Raw genomic sequence first — 21668 nt, forward strand, 5'->3', positions numbered from 1 at the left:
GCACAATTAAAAAAAAAAGTGCGTGTGTTGTTATCCTGGTGATCCATCCAAGAGGAGGTTATGGAAGCCGGCGGCCTCTCCTCTGCTGGCAGGGGCCCGTCACGGATGTTCCCAGGATTAAGGATGCCATAGTCAACAGGCTATTTAGCTATTAAATTAAAGGTAGAAATGCACACTAATATAGCAATCATTTTGCTTGACTTGGTTTTCCAAATTTTCTATTTAAAGTAGGACTTACTTAACCGTAAATGGGCAGGAATCTCCACATGATAAAGTTTTCCCCAATTCCTGTGCAGCACAATGCGGGTTACATTTGTAGTTAACATTTCGAACATTGAGAGCAATATTAAAACGTGTTTCACTTTTATATACCTGTGTCTGTTCTCAACCTCTCAGAAGAAAGAATGGATTCTGGCTTCATCCCGGTATTACTGGAATGTAGGTCTGTGGCTGAGCTGGGCCAGAACGAACGAGCTCTCTCATCCCTATTTTTCCCGGTTCTCGCCCAGGGGTGTCTGGCATTCTATTTGATTTCATTTGAACTTATGATTGCTTTCTGAAGGATGATTTCTGGGATTTCCAGTTCTCTCATTCTGCAGTTTTTAAAATCTCCTCACTTTAAAAGGATCCCATCCAAACCAGAAAAGTTCAACAAATTCTCCATGTTCAAGTATTAGGTAGAAAACCCGAGAAAACCCTCGGCATGCAGATTGCTGCCACGCTGTCCTTCCATACTGGAGTGAGAAGGGGCCCAACTGAGGGACCGGACCGTGATGGGGAGAAGGAGATTTCCTGAGAGCAGGAAATATTTTAACGTGACTTGATTTTCTGCACTAAAATCTTTCATTATAAATAATAAAGCATGACGAGCCACAGGAAGTGTAAGTGGACTGCTTCTGCATCATGGGAGTCGCATTTTTGCAGAAACATTACTGCATTTCAAGAAGGTGCTCAGCTTTATATGCGTTCACTAGCCCTTCAAGTACTTGGCGACAGGATAGCTCAGTCTCGAAAGTTGGAGAGGCAGGTTCATTGCTTTAATAATTTGGGGATTTTTTTTAAATTATTCAGTGAAAAAGTAAAAAGTGATATTTTAGGTACCCTCTCCTCTGTGTGGTATAAATGTTAGCACTCAGGTTAATAATATTACCAACACTGTTCACTGGTTTTTAGCTGAGTCATTTTATCATTCCCAAATGAGATGACTGTCCACTACATGTGTTGTCTTTAACTTTTTTTTTTTTTTTGAAGACATGATACTAAGGAAGAGACATTTAGAAACATTTCAGCAGGCTGCCTCCCTGTCTTCTACCCTAACAATTCCTCTCATTGCCCCCCAGTTTCACCCAAGTTTCACCGCCTGCCAGGGGAGGTTGGAAGTCCTGGAACATTGGCCAAGGCACTGCGAGGAGGCAAGTTTCAGGCCTCTGCTCTCCCTTGCCTTAGTCACCAGCTCCTCTCAGCTCTCAGCACCGGTGCTTCCGAAGGACTCAGCACTGCCCTCAGCTTGGCCCACAGGGGCAGCGATGAAATGAGAGAAAAACTATCCTGTCTGGTGCTTCGCTCTCCTCTACACCATAGGTCATCCTTTCCCACAGCCATGAAAAAGGCAACTTCAACTCATCTCCCCCGTGAAAGTGACGACGGGTATTTCCCAGTTCCGAGGGGAAGACAGGAGAGGCACACTCATCTTTTCTTCCTTTAAAAAGGAAAAAGGAAGCACTTGGGGCCTCCCTAGTTCTGCAAGGGGTTAAGACACACACTATGAAGCTCTCCACAGCTTCTGCAGCACGAGTTCAACCCCCAGCTGGCCAGGGAGCTACCCACATGGCACGGTAGACCTCTCCAGTCTCGCCTGCTGCTCCCCTCAGCATTGTGTTTCAGTCAGTCTGCCTGTTCTGTTCCCTACTCTGTCCCTGGTGAATCCTCTTACCTCCCACATCTCTGACCTGTACCCTGGCTCTTGTATGCATAAATAAATAAATCTTAAAAAAATAAAAATAAAAAGGAAACACTTTGTGGGAGGGGAGAACATTTCCATGGATGGACACTCCTAGAAATCCCAATTGTTTCTTTTTATATCAGTACTCCAAAGAACCCCTGGAAATGATAGCTTTATAGATTGAGCGAATAATGAACAGTGGCTCCAAGAGAGGAGTCCCACGGGTGGTGTTAGCTCACTGTAATGATGGCATCTGACAGCAGCTTTTGTTTAGCATGAAGTTCCCCTGGCAACTGTTTTATTGCAGAACTAGAAATGGTAGAAAAACACTGAGATGTGCATTTTAAAATTTTTAATAGTATTGGTGATTTGTAATTTTGTTTTTCTTTTTGAGTGGTTTCCTTTTTCAAGGTAAACATTTAAAGGTATTAGTCATTAATCTAATATTAATTTATGCAAAGCATATTGGTGATTTGTAGCATGCATGTATTTTTAAGGAGTAAAAAGTATGGGAATATTTGGCTTCCATGACTTTATTCTAATGCACATCCTTCTTCCTTAGGATTTGAGAATTTATAATAAAAATGGTAAAATGTCATATGGTCTTCTGTTCTAATCCCACGTATGACAGTACAGCTGTTTTTCATGGCTCATATGCATATTGCAAATAAAGCTGTGAAGTGCATGTGTCTGAAGGAGGACCCCGTCGTGTCCTTGAACCCGGGACCATGTTGAGAGTCTTTCTGGTCCTTGTGGTGGGATTTCCTTTAGGCTGTTTCTCAGACCCAGCCATCCATGAGATTAAAAGTGCAACATCACACAGCAATTTACATGCATAAAGGGGGGACTAAGAGGAGGGGAGGAAGTAGTCCCAAATTTTTCATCAATTATCTACAGGACTAAAAGTTCAGTCTTTTTAAATTAGTAACAAACAGATGTCCACAGGTTGACTGTGCAATTGATGATGATGATTTTATTTTCTGCTGCTACTTGATGAGATTCGATAGAAAAAAAACTAGAAAAATTGTTCATCTTATTGATTTTTAAATGCCCTTTGATTTGGGGTAGATTGAGAGTATGGGCCAAGTACTGTCAATACTACTTAGATTCGCAGTTAATCGTGTTTTTGGACATTAACCTTTTACTCCCATCAATAATTGATGAAAACAGGGGTGCTCTTTCACCCAGACAGAGATATCAATAGATAAAACATAGATTTAAGCATCCTACATATGGTTTCAAATTTGCATAGTAAAGATTTAGATGTACTTTACATGAGCTGGGCACAGTTCCTTCAGGAAAATATCAGAGTCTCCACAAAAAAGAAGCCATCAATTTGTCAGTGGAAGGAATTGCAGGAAAAAAGGATGTCATTATTTACAAGTGTGAACAAAATGCTAATGATCACGATGGAGCCATCACAGATGCCATGGTCATGTGGAGTTTGATTGGCCAGCAAGGATTAAATTGCACTCAGCTCAGCTGCTTCTAGAACAGTCTACAGGAGCACCACTGTGTTGGTCTGACCTGTGGAGCCCCATGCTTTTCCATTGCCAAGTTAGTCAACTTGGTTCTTTTGGACAGTAACTGATTGAAGATTATTACCTGTGAGTTAATTGGGATAATAAAATGTAGTTTCACAAAATATTTATGTTGTTAACCAAACCCTCAATGACCTAGCTTGTGTTGCTCCTATAAATTGCAATTGCAATTTTAAGGAAATGGAGTATTTAAAATCAAAATAATCACTTGGAAGGTGATATAGTGTAAAAAGCACAAGTGAAGAAAGCTTCACCAAAGAAAGCTTTTTTAAGTCCAATAAACACCCTTTGGCTTCATGTGGCAGTGACTTGACTTCTTTCTGTTGATACAGAGGAGGAATGAAATAAAGGTTTTAATTTGCATCCTTTTGCTGCCGGCACCTTGAGCTCCAAACATGATATTAGTTAGTCACTCCTTTTGGTATTTTATAATGAATTATCAATGCATGTGCACAAGAGATCAAATGTCAGCATTTTTCCAAGAGAAGAGTGTAAAAAGAGCGTGCCGATCTGGAAGATGCCCGAAGGACTATGCAAATTGTGTGACCGGCAATATGGAACTGACATATGCGCAGTACGAGCTCTTCCTCCATCTTCTTAACTGATGATGAATGTAAAAAGGAAGCATAAAAATTAGCATTTTATTGCCACCACCATGTTAGGCAAGCTTTGTCTTTGGGAAAATTAAGCATTGCCAGTCACATTTTTTAATAGTTGGATTATTTTTTCAATGAAATTAAAACCAAAGATGTATGATTATAATTAGATTTTTATATTCAAAAAATATATATGACTCTTTATCTTCTCTGCTTATTAGCAGTTTGGTCCTGGAGAGCCTTTTTCATCATTTAAAATCTATTTCTTTGCTGTGAAACAATTGGGATGATAATTCACTTTTTCTCTTTGTTAAATGTGTGTTAAGTGTTTCCAGTGGGTCACAAATTTTGTTCATCACCAAATATCATGGTGCAACAAAAGATACTCCCCCTACACTGGCAGGGTTCAGCATCTGGGAATCTGTGCAGTGATGGATGAGTTAAGGCTCTTGAAGGTGCAGGGATGTCAGTCATCACATATGCCTTACCTGCATTTGACCACTCAGTGAAGAGATACAGGTAGAGAATCTATGACTGTTAGTGAAACATAAATAAACAAAACAAAGATGACTTTCCTGGGGCGCTAACCTTCTAAGAGAGAAAGACAGACAATAACATAGTATATAAATAAATGATGCCCTGAGATGCAATGTGAAATGTGAGAAGAAAACGTAGATCAGGGACAGAAGAATTAGGTCTGCAGAGGTTAAGGCAGATGACAGCATACTATGGAAAAATTAGGAAAGTTCTCCTGGAGAAGGTGACATTTGAACAAAAATCTAGGAAGAGAGAGAGGGGTTACTTAAAGCATGGCTGAGAGAAGTAGGCTGAGGGAAGTGACCCCCAGAAACAAAGATCACAGGCAAGATCCTTAGGGTATGCCCCATAGCAATCTAGAGGCTGGAATGAGGTGAGTCACAAGCCAGCAATGCAGGCCAAGAGGCAAAGAGGGAAGTTGGAACTGGGTTAGTGGAGAATGGCCAAGTGCGTGACTTTCTCTGAATGGAGGTGGTCACCTACCGACAGACTTTGTGCGAGAGTCAGAAGATTTGATTTGTTTTACCCTTTGCCTTTGTGCTGAGAAGAAATTATAAGGGCAAGAGGAGAAGCAGGGAGACCTGCTAACTCTTTTAATAATCCCAATATTGTTCACTTAGACACTACTTTCTTTCCAGATGAATTTGAGGAAGAACCAAAGCAGACATTCAGATGGCCAAGAGGGACCTGGAAAAAATGCTCCTCATCACGTATCCTCAGGGAAATGCAGATCAAAACCACAGTGAGATACTATCTCACACCTGTGAGAATGGCCTACATCAATTCAGCAAGTGTTGGTGAGGGTGTGGAGGAAAAGGAACCCTCATACATTGTGGGTGGGGATGGAAAACAACATGGAGGTTTCTCAAAACAATAAAAGTAGATCTTCCATACAGTCTAGCAATTCCACTCCTAGGTATCTACCTGAAAAGTGCAAGCACACTCATTTGAAAGGATATATGTTTTTGAAGCCCTATTTACAATAGAAAATTATGGAAAACACCTGGGCATCCTGGGACTGAGGTGTGGACTAGGAACACGTGGTATATTTACCCCAGTGCCTTGGGCTTCTCATTTTCTTAGTTTTGCCTGACCCTTTTTTTCCCTATAGATTCCACATGTAGATGAAATCACCCGGTATTTGTCCTCCTGTTGACTTATTTCACTTAGTGGAATTCCCTCCATGTTGTCACAAGAGGCAAGATTTCATCTTTTTTATAGCTGAGTAGTATTCCGCTGTGTATGTATACAGCATTGTCTCTATCCAATCACCTATCAATGGCCCAGTGATTTTTTTTTTTTAATAGAGGCATGTTTTTCTTTCTTTCTTTATTTGTTTGTTTGTTTTTGTTTATACATGCACTGGGTACAGTCAGAAGCACGGGAGGGTGAGAGAATTCACCAGAGCCAGAGCGGGGAGCAGAGCAGGCAGAAGGACCGAAGTACACTGCTGAGGGAGCAGCGGGCGGCAGGAGAGGTCTGCGCGCCATGCGGGACCCTCCTCCGGTGGCCGGGGAGCAGCCGGGGATCCAACCGGCGGCGCAGAGGCCACGGGCAGCTTCGCAACCCAGCGCTCAACCGCTGTGCCACCGGGGAGGCCCTGGCCCAGTGATTTAAATAGAGGGGATCAAGTTTTCATTTCACAAAGTATAAATACTTTGTGAAAAGAGGGAAGATACCAACTTCTCCTGAGCCTGTTTTTTCCCCTGAACACAGTTAAAAGCTTCTGTTTGATGTAAGCCTCATGCATATTTCAATCTTGGGAGAAACGGGCTCTTGGAATGGTGACAATAAGGCATTTTCTTGTGCTTTTTCAGCCCCAGATATCCAGCAAAAATTCCTCATTATGGGAGTGAGTCCATGCAAACTTGCTATTTGTAACTTTAAAAATGTGAATAAAGCCAACAACAACATTTGAAAAGGATTCACCACAAATTAATAAGATAAGGAGTTGACAGTTATTTGCGAATTTATTAACTCACCACTGGTTAAAAAAAGCACAAGACACTCAACGTTAAGAAAGTGTCCATCATCTTGCTTTCAGATCTGAGATGTGCTCTTCTTGCAGGATGAACATTGATTTCAGAGCTTCTGAAAAGCACTTCTGAGCAGAAGAACACTCCTGGCATTGCTGTGCTCACGGTGAAAGGATCTGCCGATTTTTGTCTTGTAACAAACGTGAAATGTGTTACTTTGCCCTGTTTTTCATACCGATGTCTACTCTCTTCTTTCCTTTGTTCAAACATTCTTCTTAATTGTTTCCCTTCCCTGTGTCTCTGTGTCCCCGCCTTTGACTTAGGGCAGGAGAAAAAGAGATGGATAGAAAAACTGAGTGACAGAGAAGGGCTGATTCAGAAATCAAGTAAAAGTTGAATGAGATGCTTCCTATTCCTATTATTTTCTTGACTGTTACAGCTTTTCTGTCATGACCTTTGGAAATCGTTGTGATTTGATTTCAATGTACTTAAAATGAAAGGGAGGAAATCAGGGGTGCGGTGTTTGTGCATTTGAGTGTTGGCGGGAGGGCAGCAAGCACCTGAAGCTTGGGTGTCTCCTACTCTCTTGTCTCTAGAAGCACCTATGGCTTCAAGCTCTGTCAGGAAGCTGTCTGTTTCAAGGGGGCAGGATTTCCATAAGGCAGTCTGAAAGCCAAAGAGCATTGGTGAGGAAGTGTGGGTAGACATTTCATTTCACACTTGGGGATGCTGTAGCAGTTCAGCTTCTTATTCAAAGTCCATTTGATTGCCAAGGGCCACTTATTCAGCAGCTTCAACAGGGTCCAATTAAGGGAAGGCCTGAGGAAGCCCCAAGGAAAGTAAGGAACAAGCACCTAAGCAGAAGAAAGTTATTTCCTTAGCAAGTTTCAATACTAATCACAATTTAAGTTTGGAAAGAATTTTTACAGGTGGCAATTTTTTGGTAATAATTCTATGAGTGAATTAATGAAATACTAGGGAAATTAATACACACTGTGCAGAGGGAAGCCCTAATATACCTAATCACGCTGCGAAATAAAATGATGACAATGACACCTGGCAAAGAAAAAGTATCCTGACGAGTCATTTACGTTGTTCAAAACTGTTAAAATAGACCTTATGACTTTTCAGTCATTTAAAAATAGAATTAAAAAATACAAGAAATATTTATCATGGAATGGGCATTTCCATATAGTCCTCTGGCCTTTTCATTATAAATGACAAAAAGACACTAAATAATATTGATACCTTGTAAATTACAGTATTTTTTTCACTATAGAATCACTAGGGGGTATTTTAAAGTTTATAATAGCAAAAAATGTGGTGGGTTATTATTAAAATAAACCTTTATTTACATTTTCCTATAAAAATTCAAATTTTAGTATTCCATTGCATTTAAATTTTACCGGATATATTGAAAAAATACAGAAATCAAAAAATTTGTGTAATATACTTTTAAAATAATAGAAAAGATGTTGAGTAAGTTTTCTAGGGGGGTTTGTTTGTTTTTGTTTTCTCTAGTTAGCTTGGTTACCTTTTTAAGATAGTAGATGGCAGAATTAGGTGTATCATCTTTGTATAGAGTGTGACATCCTCTTTTTTTCCCAAAAAGCTTCTTTTAGATATAATTAATGTCATTCAATTCACTACTTTAATTGAAAAATTCTGTGGTCTTAGTACATTCACAAAATCGTGCAACCATCATCTCTGTATCAATCCAGACATCACTGCCACAGATGCCCACACCCATTAGCCATCTATCCTCTCTCCTCTCTCCCCTGACCCCAGCAGCCTTAATATCCTTCTGTGTCTGGATTTACTTTCCTGAGAACTTAAAACAGGGGTTCACCCCACAGCCTGACTTTTCCCAGTGGGAACTGAGGAAAGAAGCTTTCTATCAAATGCCTTGGCATTTCTCTAGACCAATTAGCATCAAGTAGGTGCTCAATTAACACACAGCGGAGACTATACATGCAAATCCTCTGCAGAAACAAAGCAAAGCCACCCACATTTTGAAAATCGAACAAATCTGTATTTGTTCTGTTTAAATGTGCATTTACGTGGATTATGTATCTCCACAGATATCTATGAAATTTGGCTGGTGTGTTTATTATTTATTTATTTATTGTTTCACAAATGACAATAAAAAAAAAAACAAGAAGACAGAAAAGGTACGTTAACTTGCAGAAATTTAAATTTTGTTTTAGCTAGTAAAGGCACATAAGATTTTATTTGAAGGAAAAATTTTAAATCTTTCCCATAAGTCTGGCCCATCCAACATGAGTGAACAAGGCCTGTGCACTCTTTAAATAGTTCATCTTTTGAAGTTATAGAGGGGTGTGTGGGGTGTGTGGTATGTGTGTGTGTGCACGCTCCTAGCTGATTTTAAGCTTTCATTACTGTAATTTTATGAAGGTGTCAGAGAAGTGCCGGACACAGCCCAGAGCATCTCTGATGATTCACTTGTCTGGGAAGCATCGCGAGGTACAACCATGGTCAGGGGTGTCTGGGTACCACCAACCAGACAATTGGCTCCCATGCCCGGAAAAGGCATCCCAGGTGAACGAGTCTCCTCAAGACCTAGACGTTATCATGTAAGTTCCCCATAGAGCTATTGTCTGCATTGTCTGAGAAGGTAGAGTGGGGATGACTGAAATGAAGAATAAATGTTGCTCTAACCCTTGTGGGTGACAAGAAGAAAGACATGATGGACAGAAGGTGCATCTGGAACAGTGAAAGGGAAATCACCTTCGTGTGCAACTTGCATCTTTTGAGATGCCATCAGCACGATGCACTTTGCACACCAGCCGCTGCAGGTTTCCAGGGTATTTGGTTTCTCTGATACCAACCTACCTAGCGTCCCTGCCAGAGCAGAATTATCATTTACAAAGATCAAATGCTTAAAGTATCTCCCCACAAAATACACGTTGAACCATTATTTAGTAAGTTCAACTGTGTTTTTTACATGTTCCTCATAGTGGAGCATCTGATGGACCCATGGAGCTGAGTGATAAATCCTAATCTCCTGGATAACTCAGCACTGGGGGCTCCTGGTCTAAGCCAGGAGAGGAGCATGGGCTGGCCGGAGAGTGTGAGGGATGTGAATTACCCCACAGACTCAAAGCAACAGGTCTGAGCTCTTCAAAAATGACAATTCATTAAAAAAAAGAAACCACAGAATTATTCTAGATGGCAGAGATGAAAGATAAAAGTATACACAAAATCTAATTGTGGATTGTATTCTACACCTTGTAATGATATCTGGGGGGGGGCAATTGACAAAATATAATTGGTTCTGTGGACTAGGTGGCAATATTGGAGTGATATTAATTTACTTGAGTTAAAAGTTGAGCCCCAGTTATATAAGAGAATGTCCTAATTTTTAGAAAATACAGGCTGAGACATTCAGCCAGGAGGAATATCACATCTGCAAGTTACCCATGAGTTATATGCAGCATTGTGTACTATTTTTGAAGTTTTTCTGAAAACTTAAAACCATTTAAAAATAAAACAAGCTATTTCAGATCAGGAGATGTTTGAGAGAAGCAGCAAGTCTGGCTGGATATTTGTGTGTGAAGCTTCATGGGTTTCTTTTCTTTTTTTTTAAGATTTATTTATTTATACAAGAGCTGGGGTACAGGCCAGATGTGCGGGAGGGTGAGGAGATTCACCAGAGACAGAACAGGGGACAGAAGAGGCAGATTGACTGAAACACACTGCTGAGGGGAGCAGTGGGCGTGACAGGAGAGGTCTGCCGCGCTATGTGGGTATCTCCTGGTGGGCGGGGGATCGAACCGTGCTGCAGAGGCTGCAGACAGCTTCACAGTGCTGCGCTCAACCATCTGTGCCACTGGGAGACCCAGGTTTCCTTTCTTTAATCATAATTATTCAGAGTACTTTTCATTTAAACAGTGTTACCAGATCCCTGTAGAAGCAGCACCTGTAATTTCCTAATGTTACTAATTAAAATCAGTTGTAGCTAAAAGCCTAGATTACAATATTTACTGGCTAATACAACCTATAGCAGATTCAGAGTAAGATTGTATTGAACAAGGAACCCCAGGACCATGAAGTGAACACTATGGAGCATAAAAAACCTTTCCCAGCATCCTTCCTAAGAATGATGGTCTCCTGGAAGTATCTTTACTGAGAGAAATCTGACCTCCAGGGGCTGGGTGGGAGGACCATTTTAATCATCGTACTTACAGCATCCGAGGGTGAAATCTGTACAAGGCTTCTCACACCTGCAGTGATCTTTCTCAGGACAGTTCCTTCCTTAATGTGACTCTCTTCTCATCGCTTCTTAAAGAATTAGTGACAATCACTTGGCACTTGCTAAGTTCTCCAGAGTCAGATCCATTCATCCCGTGGCACGCCTCTGATTTTCTATTAGGCAGTCACAGCTTTGCTCATTTCCAGCCAGCACTCAGGAAGAACTGACAAAGGCAAACAGTCAAACATAGAATGACAACTGGAAAATCAAGCTAATTTGGCAAATTTGGGAGATACAGAGCCAAATACAAAAAAATCGAATGAATTATTAGGTACTCTCAGCAATGCCTTCAAATTAAAATAATAAAAGAACCCATAGAGTATTGAAGCAGATATAAGACTTAAGAAAGATTTTTTTTTTTTAATGTCAGGAACCTCACCCTCAAAACTAAATTATATTGCTAATCAAACTCAAGGAAGATCGAAGCAAGCGGAGGGGTAAGCTAATGTTTATGATGGGAAAGCTCAATACTGTTAAGAAGTCAATTCTCTCCCTGACATCTTGGTGATGCAACACAATTCCATACAAAATTTCAAAATATTCCTATGGAGAGTTTGTGGAATGAGGTTACAACATGTATGTAAAGTCAGAGGATCTAGGTTAGTCCAATTTTTCATCAATCTGAACAAAGCTGGTGATGTTCTCCAAACTGACTTACCATCTCCCTTTAAACCTCCCGTAGTGAAGGCTGTTAGAATTAGTATAAAATTAGACAAACAGATCGAGGGAACAGGACAGAGTCCAGAAATAGAAACCTACACATATGCTGTTCATTAATTTTCAAAGACAAATGAAAACAAGGTGAAATGAACAAATGAAAGCAATGGTGTTGCAATCCCTGGAACACAGACAGAAAACAGTGACTCAACCACAGCTTCACAGCGTATATAAAATGGATTTAATACAGAAATCACTTTCATACAATGAAAGTATGCCCATCTCCTGATCTATTACGTATAAAAATATACCTCATTTCAGTTGATTTTAAGTTAAAAGTGAAAAAAATTATTTGAGTTTATAACAAAGTCCAAGAGCTTTATTTCCCTAAAGAGAATCTGTCCTGACGCACTACAGACATAGCCACCTCCCAGCTCACACACAGACTCCATTTTGTATTTATTTGGGGGGAAGTCCTGATAGTTTTATATAAGTTTTGCCAACAAAGATACTTCGACAGATTTGCTTTAATACAATAGGCAGTATCTATATTACAATTTCTGGTGTGTGTGTGTGTGTGTGTGTGTGCATTCCTATTCCTCTGAGCTCCTGTTCATCAATCATTCGCAGAAGCTGACTTATATTCTCCACACTTCACCACTAACTGAATTACCAAGCTGAAAAACTTACTCAAAGTTTAAAATGTGATAAACGTAATCAAATTGCTCTAGTCAAATTCTAACCGTGGTGAATAGATGACACTAATTACCTTTTCTTATTATGCTACAAATGTGGTTTACCCCATCTTTATTCATGAAGAATTTCACGCAGCCCATGGAGGGGACTGCAGCAGGATGTAATATTGGCTGATTTGTTTCCTTACTTTTTTACTTCTTTTACCAGCATCCAAGAGATGTAATTTTAAACTGCAATATCTTTATGTGCAGTGCTTTTTTTTTTTTACCCACTTTGGAAGATAATTGTTATTCACTACAAAGATCCACAATTCTACTTAAACAAGTGCTTTCAAAACTCCAGTAAAATGCCCTAGCTTTCTTGTTGAGGCTGATGTTGGTTTTGGAGGGAGTAAGATCATTTCAACTCAGTAGACAGAAAAAAAAACAGGGCACGTGAAAGGAAAATAAATTCAAATGAGAAACTCAGATCATTCTTTCCAGGAAAAAATTGAAAATATACCACTTTTCAAACATATTTTACGTTTTTACCTGGGAAGATTTCTCAGTCATTCAACTGAAAAGAGTTGACAGAAAATACCAACAAGAACTCTTTTACCTGCTATGTGGATAAAAGAAGCCCCCAGTCTGTTTGCAGTGGTCTTAACTGCAGTGGTTTCCCAGACCTGACCCTTAAGGTTTCACCCCCAAATGTCGTGCAAAGTAAAATGTTAGGTAGACTGGTGTTTCTTTTGCCAGTGAACAAACCTCTGCTTTTTTTTCCAGCTCATATTCGGAAGAAGTAAAAGTAATATTTTTCAGGTGACACAAATATAGATTCTGAGAATCCAAAATAACTTTTATATAACTGTTATAATGAATAAATTATTTTAGCAATATTGCTGAAGATAAAATGCTTTCTGTCCTAATTAAGAACAACAAGGAAAAACATAAAGTATAAAAATATATCATTTAGAGTTGTGCCAAAAAATCAAATGCCACAGAATAAAACTAACGGAAGTGGTAATGGACTTAAAGAAAAGGTTTATTTTTTGATTGGAAGTGATGGCCTTGCAAGATGTTATTTATGTTCTAGTTGAACTATATAACTCAATATTCTTAGTAAAATTCTAAAACATTCTTGTATAAAATTGACAAGCTAATTCAAATATTTTAAAATTAAAGTGTGCAGAGCAAAGAATATTTGATGGTTGTGGTATAATATATTACAATTAACTGGAAAGCTATGATAATTAATCCAAATAAGCCAAGATAACAAAGAGAGGGATCTGAGACTCACACTGATCTGGTCACCTGCTTCATGATACAAGTGATACCACAGGACTTCAGAGAATGATGGGCAGGTCAGCTGGTGATGCTTTTCTGTAAATTGTTCTGGCTGATAAGTGAACTGGAGAGAAATTGAGACTGACACCTGTCTTACCACTTCCAGTTACAAGTGTGAAACATAAACAACAAAGCATTTAGATGAAACAATTTCATAACCTGCTGTTATGTAACGATTTCTTAAACAAAGTGGCCAATATGCTAGTCAAGAAGTAATAAAATAGAGAACATGGGGCCTCCCTGGTGCTGCGAGGGGTTAAACACAGCACATTGAAGCTGTCTGCAGCCACTGCAGCAGGAGTTCCATCCCCAGCCAGCCAGGGAGCTACACACATGGCCTAGCGGACTTCCCCTGTCTCGACGGCTGCTCCCCTCAGCAGTGCATTTCAGTAGATCCGCCTGTTCTGCTCCCCGCTCTGTCTCTGCTGAATCCTCTCACTCCCACACCTCTGGCCTGTACCCCAGCTCTTGTATGCATAAATAAATAAATTAAAAAAAAACGGACATCAAAAGTACAATTTGCTCATCAGTTAAACTTATCAGAATTAAATTAAAGTATAGGAATGTAAACATATTGTGTAATTAATTATTCAAAAGAAGCACTCATGTGCAGTGTTAACCAATAAAAAGTTAGGCAACAACTGACCATCAACTTTATTTGTCAGCAGGTAAATGCAAATTAGAGTCACAATGGGAAGCAACTGCTAGAAAATGCAACAGGGAGTATTTAGAACAGACCAGAATGCCCATAACTGTTTATTGGCAAGTCTGACTTAGAAGACCCATTATCAGTAACCCCTGAAGCTGAACACATGCATACCATGTGATTCAGCAGCTGAGCTCCTAAGTATATACACAAGAGAAATACATGTGGCTATTAATCACAAAATGTACATGAATTTTCATCCAAACTGGGACAAATCCAGTGCTCACCAGTAGCAAATGAACAAACTTGAAAAATACAATATGGATGAACTTTACAAAGATGATATTGACCCAAAGAGGCAAAACTCCAAAGACATAATAGACATGGATCTGCATTTTAGAAATATCAAGTGCAGACTATGATGGGAGAAGTCAGAATAGAATGTACACTGGGGTAATAATAACAGGAAAGTAGTGACTTTGGGATGTTGGCAATATTCTATTTATAGATCTGTGATCTAGTTCAGCAATTTAAAAATCTATTGAGCCGAACACTCTTGAGAGATGCACTTTCTTTATTTTTATACTTCAAAAAAGTTTACCTTAGAGTAGAAAATTATGTATACTATCTGTAGCATGCAAGTTTTCTTCTAAGAACAAAATTTAAGATAACTATAAAGAAGAACATAGACATATTTCCTCACCTAGAAATTTAAGAAATTTTCTATAAAGAAATAAAAGGAACCCAAAGAAGAAACTGGAAAAGTAATTCAAGTACATAAAATAGAAAGAACCATTAATGATATTCAAGATAGAACAGGCAACTCACAAAAAAGTACAAAGAGTGGGTCCTGATGACATTTTCGGTGGAGCAGGGAGGAAGAACCAATCTAAAGAAACAGACAATATTGGCAGTGGTGCAAATTCCTGGTGCATCTATTTGGTTTTCTTTCCAGTAGAGGAGACTTCATCCACCCTCCAATGAGTCCATTGTTTCAAAACTTTCTCTTCCTGATGATTTGGTTCCTGCAACTCATCCTGCTGTCCAGCCCCAGTCCTGTATCGCAGGTCATAAACAATGTTATTTAATTCAATTTCATTTCTTTGTAATATTGATGAGGGGAAAACAACAACAAAACAAATAATGTCGAACAAACAACTTCCCTATCAACCAAGTCAAGGCTTACTGTATCCACTTGGAGTCATCTCCATTCACTCTGTCACCCGACACAGAGGAAATAATTATCCTAGGCCACTCTCCTCCACCCATCAGTGGGCTCAGTCCCAATTCCTCTCTCAGTGGTGTCTTTCTCATCATTGCTACAGCCAAATGACCTTCATTCTCGTCATCTCTTAGTGAATTATTGCCAAATGAGCCTTTTATATGTCATACTAAAGCCCTTCATTTGCAGTGTACATAGAAATACGAGTAACTCTGTGTGCATGGCGCACACAAGAACATTGCACTCTCCCCTCTGAATGACTACTTAAGAATATCCTTCACTCTATCAAGTCCAGTGTTCCTCTGTCCAAGAACATACTGAAAAACATAAGGAGAAAAGATATTTGGCAAAACTGGGAGAGGAATTTTCAGTGATTAATGAAGGCTAAATCATATTGAATTGCTTACAGTCAATTTCATTTTGATAGAAAATCAGCAGTATGTTGGAAAGAGGCATATTATGTGACCATGTGTCCATTGTGCAAATGTATTTCACTCCACTTAATGGTCTTTGTTCACAGGAAAAAACACTCAAGTCAAAATAGAATGAACACACCCTGCATGGGGAATGAACTTAATAAACAAAATCACCTGGACATGTGGAACATCAGGCTTGCAAATATAAATAAAATCATAAATAGTGCCCTTTGGTCTGAGCTTAAATATTTTTGTTAACTTAGACACACATTTAAAGATTCTTCAAGGTAAAGACCTCAACATATAAAGCTCCAGTTTATCTTTAATTCGTTTTAATGAAAAAAAAAAAAACTCATCTCTTTCCTTTGATGACAGAGAGAAATAGACATCCGAGACCTTGCGCAGGGACCCCAGCTCCTCCTGGGAGTGTCCTTTATAATGACATCTGGCCTTCAGCAGAGAGGAGAGGGCGCCCACTCAGGAGCGAAGCCTACTTTAATTAACTGGGAAGACTTCTCAGGGCTAACTTTAAACACTTGTACTGCTTTGCAAGACAGAGAAGCAGTAATTAATAAGAGTCTCTCCAGACAAGAAATGAGTGAGATATAATTCCTTGTAAAATTGCTGGCTCTGATGACATCCAGGGTGACAAGTGTTGGCTGTCTCCATCTGCTCTGTCTCCATCTCTGTTCCTGGACACTGTTCTGGGACCACCATGCTCCTTCCATTCAAGTAGGATGGCAACGATCAACAACTCCACCAGAGAGTGGAGCTTGAACAGCATTGGGGATGCATGAGTACGTGGGTAAAACCACTCTTTGCACCCACTCTACTTTTTTTTTTTTGTATTTGCAAATGTATATCCAAGGTTTATAAGATAATTCACCCACTGATTGTCCTTTGGATCCAATTGCTCTTTCTATTTCATTAGAAATGGAAATATGTGTTCACATTTATTGATGGTCTGATTCATTAATTTGATCAACCATGACAGCAAAATTCCATTGACTTTATTAATGAATTCCTGCTTATCATGAGTGATAACCTTCAACATCACACTAAATAGAGATTGCCTTAAACTCCAAGACCAACATAAAATATAATGTTTCAGTGTTTTTATTTTTGTCCAAAAAGATTTTAGTTTTTTAAGTTTCAAAAAAAATTAAAAGTCTGCAGAGAAATCACCATAGAAATTTTATTTAACAGATATGGAGTAGTTGTACGAAGGGAAGAGTGGTATCCAGTGATTCATATTGTACCATAAAGGCTTAATAAGTAAATGTCCTCCTTGATGATTCATACTGCTAAGGATGGTTAAGGTATCTGGTACTGTGGAAATTAATAATAAATGTAGACGTTCAAATAAAAGAGGGCTTTCAGTTTATTTTCAGCATCTGTTTTGGCTTTCTTATGAGGCCTGATAGGGTAAAAGGTAGACTAACACCAGGGGCCTCCCACCACAATGTAAAGCCCTGATATTACCAACAGAACAACGAAGTGCTCCAGCCTGAGAGTATATTGCCAGTGTAAACACTTCACCCGAGAATGGACCTGTTTACTCTCATCAAATCTCTATGGATCAGGAGAGACGCAAGGCAAGCCACCTTGGCTGGTCTGCGATGACAAGATGGCGGAGAAGTGGCTACGGTTGGTGCTTCTACAGCTGAGCTGACAGACTGGGGTGGAGTCAAATACCTGAACACAAAATTGATGACTCTGGAGTTGGAGTCCTAATGGATGTTGATTTGTTTAAAAAGTGTCGTTGTGGGTCCTCCCCGGTGGTGTAGCAGGTTGAGCACATTGCTGTGAAGCTGTCCCCAGCCTCTGCAGTCTGGGTTCAATTTCCGGCTGGCCGGGGAGATACCCACATGGCACAGCAGACCTCTCCTGTCTTGCCCGCTGCTCCCCTCAGCAGTGTTTTTCAGTCCTTCTGCCTATTCTGCTCCCCACTCTGTCTCTGGTGAATACTCACCCTCTGGTGCCTCTGGCCTATACCCCAGCTATGTATAAATAAAAAATAAATCTTTTTAAAAAATAAAATAAATCAAGAAAAGGAAGCATTTAAAAAAATAAAAATAAAAAGTGTCACTGTGGGACTTGAAGGATGTATGGTGGGTAGGAGGTGGTCATCGAGGAGGTCCCTCATCAGACGAGTCATCATATATGATACTCAATTTACTGAGAATTATTAGTGAGAATTTGAAACCGTTGTCTTCATTGGCAATCTTGTACATATACTTCCTTTCCCTTCCTTTCCATTCCTTTCTTCCCCACCGAGGCTCACTGACAGACTCAGAGATCACATTTGGACTCTCAGACCTCGCAGGGCTGGCTGTGTCCATTCCCCCTGCTGCCCTGGGCTTGCTGGTTGTGCGGGTCCCCGTGTGGAGGGGTCTTGTTGTCTTAACTCTCAGCGTTGAGCAGAGTAACCTATACTTAAGAGTACTCAACAAATTACTGATGTAGAATGCAAGCTCATTAGGTTTTAATTAAAAGGAACAGCATGAAAGCTATGCATAGAAAAAATAACATGAAATTTGAGGAAATGATCAAGGAAATATTAATTATAGGTAGAACAAGATTGGTAGAGAGATTTAGAGCTCTTCCAAACAAATTCTTTGCATAGATTCTCCACATCCAGATGGTTTTATGGGTAATTTAATGTAAATTTAGTGGAATATATAACTCTCCTACTACTAATTCTTTTCAGTAGCACACAGGAAAATGATAGCTTAATATATTTACAAAACTGTGCTGTACTGACAAGGGTAGCATATAGAGACTATCTTACTTATGAATATTAATTTAAAATTTTAAATAAAACATTAACACATAGAATCATATAAACCATCACATGAATAATATACCCAAACAAATAGGATTTATTTTGGGAGAAATGATTCTGAACAGGGAAATTAACTAAGTATATTTTACTTAGTTAAAATAAGAAAAGTGTAAAAATATTTACTGATGCTGAAAAGGCATCCCTGATGAAATAAGCATCTAAAAGGGAATAGGAGAATATTCTTAACTGATGGAAAATGAAGACTAATATGCAGAGAGTTTAAAGTGATGTGTGAAATGTGTGCTAATTAAGAAAAAGGAAGAAGATGAAGAGTTTGCATTTTTTTATTTAATGGTTTTCTGAAATTTCTAACCAATTACATATAGATTAATAACATAAAACAAAGTGAATCTTAATGTGTTGAAAATCAAATAATATAACATGAAATAATTCACCAAGTTTTTTACAAAATATTGTAATATTTCATATTCTCATAAAAGTAAAAATAAGGTCACAGGGGGAAATTTCATTTGCAATAAAATGCAATAAAAGTGGAAATGAAGATAGCAAAACACACCATTATACATCACATCATGTGATAATACGCAGAGGGGCACAAACGTGCATAAATGAATACATATATTTTTGTCTTTTTTTTTCTTTTTATTTATTTATTTTTTAATAAATTTTATTTTTATATTCCCCATACAATTGCAAGCCCCTTATTTTGACCCCAATCCCTCCCCTCCCCAACCCCCACCCCCCATAAAGTGTCTCTTGTTCATAGTTGTTTGTTGATTTTGATATTTTCTTTCTTATAGTTATCTTTTTCCTGGTCCCTTATTTAAGTTTTCTAGATTCCTGTTATGAGTGAGACCATCCGGTATTTTTCTTTTTCTTTCTGGCTTATTTCGCTGCTCATGATCCCTTCCAGCACCATCCATGTTGCTGCAAATTGCATGTGTTTTATCTTTTTTGAATGCTGAGTAATATTTCATGGTGTATATGCACCACATCTTCTTGATCCAGTCATCTATTTTTGGGCATTTGGGCTGTTTCCAAAGCTTACCTATTGTAAATAGAGCTGCTATAAACATAGGGGTGCAGGTGCTCTTTGGAATGGATGTTTCTGTGTCCTTTGGGTAAATACCTAGGAGTGGAATTGCTGGATCATATGGAAGCTCTATGTTTAGTAGGTCCAGAAATCTCTATTTTTGTCTTTTTAATGACATTTTAAGTGTGTTAATTTAAAGTTCATAGGTTGTCCATGAAAATGACATAACTAAAACAGCATATTTCATTAATTTTGAAGAATAATTAAAGCAGGTAATTAGGGAAATAAAATATAGTGGAAGTATTTTACTCTACCTAATCAAAACATTAAAAAGTTCCAATCATTCAAACACGGGAGGAATGCCCACATAGATAGGGCACAAATTAATAAAAATACAGATTATGATTGCAGGGATAATTTAATATTTCAAACAATAATTATAATAATAAATTTAAACACTAAGTCACAACACAGGTTTAGAAGGCCAAATTTATTTTCATTTGTGTTCAAGTTACACATTTTGAAAATTTTACTCTAACAATAAATTTTAATTACTTCATAGTTATTTTTCCAAGTAAACATTGGTTTCCTTTTGTTAAAAAAGTGACATTTTTCATATGTCATTTATCCAAAATTCCTATTTTGAGGTTTTGATTTTGACTTGTCTTATTGTGGTATTTTTAAAATAAACTATTGAATAACTCTTTAGCACAGATAACCAATAATTGCATGTTGCTTTTTTCTCCTATTTTTTCAGACATACATGCAGATGTCAATAATAGTAATTTTTGAACTGGATGGATGACTCTTGTTTCTTTTTTACTTATTTTTAGCATTGAATATGTATGGGGTGTATCGTAATACTCTGAATAAGATGCAATTGGAATAACCATCATAAAATACATAATTATATGAACAAGATTATTTTGAATTCCAGCTTTCAACTTTTCCTCAGCATCAAAGTAATTTTGGTTTAATATTAAAATGACCAATTAAGTGGTTTTTGTGCCAGCTACTTTGCATAGGAAATCTCATACAATCTTCACAAAAGCTGTTTGGAGTGAGCATTAGCATTTGTATTTTATGCTTTTCATAAGAGGAGATGTCAAAGCAACCTGAGCAATGAAGCAAACCCTGGAGCTGGGATTTGAATTTAGGTTCCTCTGACCCTAGTCACAAGGACTGTTAATGAAACATGAAGTTGGTCCTGTGAAGAAGGGGGTGATCAACATCGGGTCATGTTAGGAGACACGCAAAAATACAGACGTGCAGGACACTTCACCACTGAGGGGAGCTGCATTGATGGGTTTATAACGGAGGGCATCAGGCATGTTTCGAGGGGGCGGTTTGGATATCCTCTCCTGACTCTCAACACATAGAATTTTTAGATAAAGACAAAATTCTTAGAAGTAGTAGGGGCCGTATTCTCAAAATGTTTACTTTTAGCATTAGAAAAAGTTAAGGAAAATATGCAAAGGGGAGTATGTTAATCTTTCAAAGGAATACCATGGAAGTGTCCAAGAATGTGATAAAGTTCTAAATATATTGGATTTCAAAGAAGGAAGATTTGTTTTTAGATGTGAATAGGGATTTAGAATGCACACAGGAAGTGAAAACCTGAAATGTAGGATCAAACAGAGGAGTGGGGTCTTCTTCAACTACTAACCATTTGCAACTTTCTGAAGTTCCTAATCAAAGTTCCTTTAATCAAGATGCAGGATAAAATCATCTGAATTCTGACTACTCCAGATCAACTCCAGGGACCAGATCATGTGGTTGCTCTGAAGTCTTTGCTTCCTGGTCATGTACCTGTGAGCATCTTCCAAAAGGTGAGAGGCTGGTCCTGTGAATTTCTCTGACAAATGTTATATTAAAAGGCAAGAAACACACAGGTGATATGATTATTCGGGTGCCATTTTGTTGCCCTTTTCTGTGTCATTGGCTATAAGAAGAATGTGCCTTGTAGATTGAGAGAGTTGTTGGTCCTGTGAGGAGATGGAAC

The 21668-nt window shown here is 38.6% G+C and overlaps 1 long non-coding RNA gene across 2 annotated transcripts in view; it reads left to right on the forward strand.

Annotated features, from left to right (window-relative positions):
- Window positions 1–21446, forward strand: part of LOC129145666 (uncharacterized) — a 41852-nt gene extending 20406 nt beyond the window's left edge. The window contains exons 2-3 of one of the 2 annotated variants that reach the window (XR_008551586.1): window positions 5255–5413; window positions 21379–21446. This is a non-coding gene — a long non-coding RNA (uncharacterized LOC129145666). Of the gene's footprint in view, window positions 1–5254; window positions 5414–6684; window positions 6991–21378 lie in introns of those variants that run through there. The other variant, XR_008551585.1, reaches the window with a different exon arrangement.
- Window positions 21447–21668: the final 222 nt, after the last annotated feature.

This window comes from Talpa occidentalis, unplaced genomic scaffold, assembly GCF_014898055.3.
Source record: "Talpa occidentalis isolate TD23 unplaced genomic scaffold, MPIMG_talOcc4v2.1 talOcc4.13, whole genome shotgun sequence".
Lineage (NCBI taxonomy): Eukaryota > Metazoa > Chordata > Mammalia > Eulipotyphla > Talpidae > Talpa > Talpa occidentalis.